The sequence below is a fragment of the Pieris rapae genome, chromosome 2 (genome assembly GCF_905147795.1).
Source record: "Pieris rapae chromosome 2, ilPieRapa1.1, whole genome shotgun sequence".
In the NCBI taxonomy this organism is placed as follows: domain Eukaryota; kingdom Metazoa; phylum Arthropoda; class Insecta; order Lepidoptera; family Pieridae; genus Pieris; species Pieris rapae.
In genome coordinates this window covers 7,290,945-7,299,322 of record NC_059510.1, presented here as the reverse complement: position 1 = coordinate 7,299,322, position 8,378 = coordinate 7,290,945, and the positions used below count along the sequence as shown (strand labels likewise).

The window sequence follows — 8,378 nt, the reverse complement described above, 5'->3', positions numbered from 1 at the left end:
ACAACATTGTTGCCATCCACATTTTGGTTCACAGTATAATTTCCCATTTCATTTCATGCAGTGAAATTCAGTCGTGATTAGTTGAGTGTATAAATTTAATTTCTTCGCCACTGCTATATCTAAATTATTTTCCATTTTATTATTTTGGTTTATATTTAATAGGTTGGTTTCGTCATATTATTATTTATTGTATCGTATAATCATTTCTGCTGTCATGTTTGCATTACTTTCTCACATTCCATACCCAGTCACTGTCAGCAATTTTTGGATGACATAAGGCAGTGCAAGGTTATCAACCGCCACAGAACAGATTTTTTTTTTTATAGAACAGGGGGCAAACTCAACCCATGGACACGCTCAATGCCAGAGGGCTCGCGAGTCCGTTGCCGGCCTTTTAAGAATTGGTACTCTCTTTTCTTGAAGGATCCTAAGTCGAATTGGTTCGGAAATACTCCAGTCGGCAGCTGGTTCCACAAAGTGGTGGTGCGCGGCAAAAACTGCCTAGAAAAACGCGCAGTTGTGGAACGGTGGACGTCGATGACGAAGTAAAGTAAGCCGTGCCGTGTCGTCATTTGCGGCACAAGCTCCAAGGCTCCCGTAGAACGAGCCATGCATCATCTATACCGTTTACGTCTGGACAGTCAAGACGATACTTCTTATGCACACATCAAGATAATAACGCTAATTACATGTATGCAATATTTGTATATTTTATTTACTGACATAAATTTACTGAGAGACTTTACGTATTACTTTCACAATTGACTGTAGTTATTAAAAATAAACATTAATTGAGAACTATTGAAAATATGAAAAGCCGCCCTTTGTTTCCAAACCAATTAGCAAATAAAATGAAAATTTATAAAACGTTACAGGCCGGATTAAAACGGATATAGCACTTAGCTGATTTAAATTGAACCACTAAATAATAAACTCCGCATATTTTATTACATTAGACTTTCAAAAGAACAGTTTTACAATTCATACATTAATTTGTTGGGAAGTCCTTTCGGAGGCCCCGACACATTTTCGGTCGCAGAGCCATCGTAAGAGTGGCTCTATTATATATAAAAAAGCAGATGACGTTATAATTAAGTATCTATATTAAGTATCATTGGAATTCACCTTATGCTAAACCCACGGTATGCTAAACGATGTCATCGTAAACATTTTAGACTGTAATTTGGACTTAAATTAAAAAAAACACACACACACACCCATACAAAAAAATGAAATGGGGTGGATATAAAAATAATTGAATATATGCCGTCGACGCCTGCTGTGCCTGACCCACATCATCACATGAGCAAATAGGTAAATAAAAAGCACGCACCAATCGTGCAGGGTCAAGAGGAGTGCGTTTATACTTATATGACATACTCACAAATGCATTTATGATTTAAAACATTGAAAATTAGTTTGACATTGTACAACAAACAAAAATTTACGAAGGCATAATTGTTCAGTGGCCTTTCAGAAACAGTACAAATTGTTCTACGCAACCAAGGAAACTAAACAATTACCGTTAAAACTACGGTACATTTAAATTCAACTGTTTCACTAAGCTTTAATAACCATACCTGTTTGGGTAATGTTGTCAAAAACTATTTACGTTTCATAGATAATTTTCATAATAGAAAGGGCTTTAAATGAGGATTCTAGAGCAATTATAATTGGACTTGAATGTGGGAGGTATGCTTAGTAGGGAAACTGATATTTGAACATTCATTATATACCGTTTTTATAGTTACAGGCAAACGGTTAGAAGGCTCATCTGATTAAGTGATAAAACCGCTCATGGACAGTCTCAATGCCAGAGAACTCGCGGGTGCGTTGCCAGCTTTTTCAGAATTGGTACGCTCTTTTCTTGAAGGAACGTAGACGAATTACTTTAGAAATACTTCATTAGGTAGCAGGTTCCACATATGAATTTATTATTTATATTCATATTTTGTTGCAAGAAATACAATTAAAAATAATTGAATAAAAAGGAGGGCAACTGGTGGCCTATCGCTTTCGAGCGATCTCTTCCAGGCAATAAACAGTTTCTTTAAAAAATGTAAACTTTAATTGAGTGACATACAGTTCGTATAAGCCTAGAAGATGCTTAAAACGAACTACGTTTAATTATGATTGATCAATACTATCTCTGGTCCAAGCCCGAATACGCCACACGATCCATCTTTCCATTTGACAAATGCAATCGAAGGCAACGAGTCGTCTTTTGTTTTTCCCCTAATCCGTACCTCATTGATTTGAAATCGAACCCAACAGGTAGAGTCAAAAGGCTACACTAGTTACAAATAGGCTAGGCCCATTAATCTAAGGAGGGTACTTAGCGGTCAAGCTGTCATTGGACCCTCGTAACCACGCGGTCTTAAGACGTTGACTTATTTACCGCCAAAATAGTAGGCAACAATTTGTACCAGATTTGTGTAGCAAATCACTCTAAATGTAACTCAATATAGGATTCGGCGGTTTATACTGTTTATTATACGGTTATTGATAGCATTTACTTGCTGGCCATGACATTGATTTGTTGCCAACATGATCGGCTTTTCATTTATATGTTGAAGTCAGACTTCCTGAAATGTTATGCATGACTGAATATTTAATTTTCTTTATCAGTGACATAATGTTCCTTTATACTCTAAGTTATCATTCATTTGCTTTTATTCAAAGATTTTGTTTAATTAATTATTCAACCATAAGAGGTTTGGTATAAACAAACATACCTCCCAAAGTAATTTAACCCGCCAACTTCTATAAAACTCACAATGAAATTCCGTGGACAATACGACCCCTTGTTAATCAGAGCACACGCAGGGTTAACATTACTGAGATTCTTTACGTCTACCTAATTTTCAATAACCCTTTCAAAGACATAAATTCATTAGTGGACGGACGTTGGGTCTCTTGGACCGGTTGAAGAGGGTTAGAGGCGTGAGAATGGAACAAAAGTTTTGTACGAATGGGTAGATAATGGTTACGCATTTATAGCTATAAAAGCTTGCGTTAAACATTACCGAACCTATACTGCTAAGGAAAAAGAAACGAGTACTAGGTTTTTAAAACGCAGTGAGCAGCTATTTGATACAGTTGTGTCTATAACTAGAGATGCACTAAACATTAGGTAAACCTTCTTATACTCTCGTTCTCTAACTATAATATATATATTTTTTTATGTATCCTATATCAGTTTAGTTTATTTTTATTTCTTTTTGTTACTGTTAAGTATGTTTTTTCCTTCTTATTGTATTTGTAATATGTATTTTTGCATTTTTTCCTTTACTCACAGTGGTTGTCTGAAAGAAATCGCTCTAAAGCGATAAGGCCGCCATTTGCTTTTCATTAAATTATGTTTATTATTTTTTTTCCTTTTATGTAATACAACGAAGTGTTAATAAATAAAATAAAAAGTGGATGACTGTATGTTAGTGCTACCATATGCAAAGCTTTGTGTCGGGGTATCAAGCCAAGGTAATCCGAAAAGTAGATAAAGAATTTTGTAAATAAGATATCGTCAATAGCACAGGTATACAACACATTTCAAATATAATAATTTTCGAATCTCCGATGGAAAAACACTTTTTTCTTTGTATGTACTGAATTAACAATTGCAACTATAGCGACAAAACCTCACACGACTCGAAATCTTACAATTAAATATAATTATCGACTATTTATGTCAAATGTGCTTAAAGGATCTATAACATACGTATAAATGTGCCCATACACTTCAATATCTTGTACAGGTGCGCGGCGTCGCCATCAAATATTTATTATTCATATTGCAAACGGTTTCTTTCTATTGTTTCATAATCGTCATAAAATTTAAGAGCCGGCCTCTCATCTCAGGATCGTCACTCAGTGTGGTTCCACGTCAGTGTCTTCAACTCCTGTTACGTCACGACCTCAGCTTTCTCAATCTGATCTATGTAGGCCAATCTTGGTCTTCCTCGTCCTCTCCTGCCTTCTATTTTCTCCTCCAAAATGGTCATTATATGTCACATAGCTTATAAACTAATAACGCCAAAGTCAAGTCTGTGTAAAAATGTTAATACTTGTAGTTTGTTCGATTTAACTATCATGCAAGTCGGAGAATATCTGTTTGTATATTATTCTGCAGTAACACAAGAAATAGGCCAGTGTTATTATCGGAAATGTCCCTAAATCATAATATTGTTGAATACCGTGCTGGCAATATTATAACGAAAATAAACGTTATCAGCATTTGTGTAACAAGCAGCTCGACTATGAAATTATTTAAGCCCATATATTGTTATTTATGTTATGGAAGATTCAGTCACACTGTAGTGTAATGTAATTAGAATCAACTGACTTAACAGATTCAGATACTAAAAAGAAGGTTATATATTTATTTTCGAACTCAAAAAACATACTGAGAATAAATTTGAAGTGTGATACTAATAAAATAAAATAATAAAAATAAATAAAATGTTATTGAAGTATTATTGAATGAGCAAGGTTTTAAATTGATCAATTGATCTTGATCATCGCCTAATAATTTACTATTCTGTTTATTCCTAAGAGCGATTGTAAGTGAAGTGACATCAACATCTTAATATATATATTTCTTGTGTGCGTGTGTATGTGACTGAACTCCTCCTAAACGACTGGACCGATTTAGACGAAATTTTTTGTGTGTGTTCAAGGGGATCTGGGAATGGTTTAGATTCACAATTTTGTCCGCTGGACAATGTTTTTTTAATTAATTTTCAATTTATTAGTTGTTGTTGATTTTGGAATGTTTTACATTGGATCCGACAGACGGCGCTACCATCGCAGTGTCAAATTTTAAATAATATTCAAATTTTAATTTTAGTCTGTCCCGAAATTTAAAAAAAGTTTTGTTATCATTGTGTTATATCGTGTGTGACCATGTGCTGGATCGTTAGATATTGTCATAACATTTGAATAATAATTTTCATCAAAATGGCTTATTAAAAATTTAAATTTTGAAATTTAAGACGTGTAGACAGGACAACGTCTGTCGGATCCGCTAGTATTTATATAATGAAATAAAATGAAATGGATATCGCATCCATCCTGTCAGTTTACCTCTTAACTCCATCGTCAATTAAGGACTGAGATTTTACACAAAAACTAAGAATTAAATCTTTTTGGGTCGTTTCGGTGTAAGTGTCGGTTTAAGGTAAGTTTCGCTAGCGGCATGTAAGAACAATTCGCAAAACGCTCACGTTTTCCTAATTAACCGAGCTGCCTGTATCGCGACTCAACAAATTGAGCTTTATAAATTTAATTGTGAGTTAAATACATAGAATTGTTTTAACTTACGAGGCCAGGCCTATTGTAATAATTTATATTTTAAATGGGTTTTTAGTCAGTAAACTTAGTATAAAGAAAATGTTAAGTGTGGTTTTTTGGACCACGGTAATTTTATTAAAATAAATATCCATATTGGTATTTAAGAAAATCTTTTAATTGTGAATACTATGAAGCCATTGACACAATGAAATGTTAGTTGGGATATCAATTCGATTTTATGAGTATTTAATAACGTTCCTTATCTAATCAAATTGACATGACCAAAGTCTTGCACTGTACGTCGGCATCTTACTAAATCTTACATAGTTATTTCGTATGAATAACTACGCAATAGATCATAAATTAATCTTCATGCCCTATACTTCCTTAAAGTAATTTCTAATGAATCAAAATTAAATATCATAGATGATGATGGTAATATTTTCATAGGCTATGCTGACTCCGCCTTATTGGCGTACCATGTTGTTACATGTAAAGTATAATAAACAAAATCTAAAAAAAAAATGTTCCACGTTTAGAAATAAAATAAATTCTCAATTTTCAGAGATTAAAAGCATATCACGTAATATTAAAGTAGACGTACACGTTAAACAAGTTTACATTTTAAATTTCCCGACGCGTCATGTTTTTATATTTTAGTTTCCGTGACGTGTCGGCCATCTTGAATTTCATAGCGTACGCGTTAGGTACGTGTGAATTAGGTTATAAAATATTAAACAACTTTTTACTTTAAAGATTGTTTATTCCATTATTTACGTTAATAAATTCTAGAGATATATATTGTAATTACGTTTTTTTGTCTGATATTATTATCGAATTAGAAAAAAATGTTTGGTTAAAATAGACTAATTAATAATTAATTTCTCTTAATCATTAAACAATGATCCCAAATATCTATGTTTAATCTTATACTATGTCTCTGTACGCAGAAATAGTTCAACGATTTTGGATCCCCGCGCGTCGCTCCAGTGGCGCAATTGGTTAGCGCACGGTACTTATAAGGCAGTAGCCGTGAGCCATGCCGGGGTTGTGAGTTCGAGCCTCACCTGGAGCAAATTTTTTGTTAAATTATTCCATTAAAATTTCCTTTATCTTATTTTGTTAAACATAAATATTAGTATATAATAAACGTTTACATAATCGATTATTTGTATTTTTTATTCAACATTGTTCGCATTGTTCGCACTTTTTGGTCTAGGCTCATTAATACTTTTTCCTGTTTAAGTTTTCATTTCCCGTTTCTAAGCGATGAGAGGAAATACATATCTGTAAAATAGCTACATATATACAATATTAAGAAACCTATCAACAAATAATTATCAGGACGTGTAATTTTGAAAGATTGCTAAGTATACGATTTTTATTTTATTTGGAAAACAAACCACGCTAGTTGAAATTAAAACGAAGTCCATATTCCTAACAAGATTAAAAACAAAAATGCAGAAAATTTTTCACCATTTTCCAAATGATTGTACAATACGTGTTGTGTGTTTTAATACATTGTGATAGAGAAGGACACTAATATTTTCCAATCCGTTAATCAGTGCATCGGAGCGAGATGACTTTTTGTTCATCAGTGCATTTTTTCTCTTTTTGTTATCAATATTATTGAATTTTTATGACCTACTTTGTTACTTTAAACCATAGTCAAAATAATACTAATGTTTTAAATTGTTATCATAATATTAGAATTTTCTGTCGACAGAAGTGTTGGGATAGCGGCTTGGCTTTTGTCTCTGGAGGATGATTCCTTTGTCGTGGTTCAGATTCAGTACTTGTAAGTAGATAATGTAGTAGGCGAACAAATGTGTCCTTCCCATGGCCCATGAGAGGGCCGTATCAAGGTATTTAGAGTCAATACTTATCATATCTATGACTCAAATACAATGCGTTTTTGACATACGTAAGTCACACTTAGCGCTAAATCTCGACTCTGAATCTGCGTGTTACATCCTGAGAGAGAAAACATTGCAATTTTTTCTGCGTCGGTAAATGAAAGCTATAAATTATGGTCTCAAATCCTGCGAGGGCTGTGTTGTCACAAATAAATTAAGTCCCTTGAATTACTGAGCCGAGGTCAAATGTGGCTGGCCGAATTCCTGCCAAAGTCTTTCTCTTGAATAAGAGAATGGATAAAATAATTAAAGTATTGTGATTGAATTGAAATAAGTGTAAAAAGTATATAAAAGTCTTCTTCGTTTTTTTACGTTGTTTCCAGAACTTTTTAAGCGTCGCTTTTATGCTTTCCGTATTTAAAGTCTTATAATTTAACGACACTAAGTAATTATAAATCTTTAATTAAATGAGTAACTTTTAAAATCTCTCTCTAACTATTTATTATAATTTTTCCCTTCGATCAACAACTATCAGTCTCTTCAAGTATTCGTATCAAACTGAATTTTGGTTTTGATACCGATTGCTTTTATTTCAGATGTTGCTTTAACGTGTCACGGCATCTTTATTCGTGCCGATTCGCGTTTTTACCTTAGAGACAGTGCTGCATTCGTTAGAAATTTGGAATCCGAGATATACATAGAGTTTAACGATATTGATGACCACTTCTTTTGCAGCATACTTTATTGGAGTTTGGAAAGTACAAATTCAAATAGACGCCTTACATTATTTATATATATATATTATAAGACCTAACTTTGATCACGTTTGATCTGTAACCTACAGACCTTGAATAACTTTTAGGAATAAATTGAATTGTATTTGTAGGCCTTCAAACCTGAAACTAAAGGCGGGTTACCGAACTTTACATATAATTTTTTTCCATTTTACCCTAACCTCTAATCTAACCTACTGCCATAGAGTCTAGTGACGTTTTTCATCTTTTATATTTTCTTGTACACATTTTTATTAGTAAAACAAAACATAATATAAAATTATAAATATACTCATTTGTGTAATCAAATAAGTAATAATATTATTTTTCAATTTGATTTCTAACTAAAAGTTTCTATGTCTATTCCATATTATATCTCATATTTTTTTTAATACACACCAAACCTACACTAGATTTTTCGTAGCTTCCTTTACAGCAGTACCGGAAATTATTTCTCATC

General features: G+C 33.1%; 1 non-coding gene across 1 annotated transcript; it reads left to right on the top strand.

The window, feature by feature from the left end:
* The first annotated feature begins 6,272 nt into the window (after positions 1-6,272).
* On the top strand, positions 6,273-6,364 carry Trnai-uau. The gene is given in 2 exon segments: positions 6,273-6,310; positions 6,329-6,364. It is a non-coding gene; the product is annotated as a tRNA-Ile (tRNA).
* The last annotated feature ends 2,014 nt before the right edge of the window (positions 6,365-8,378 follow it).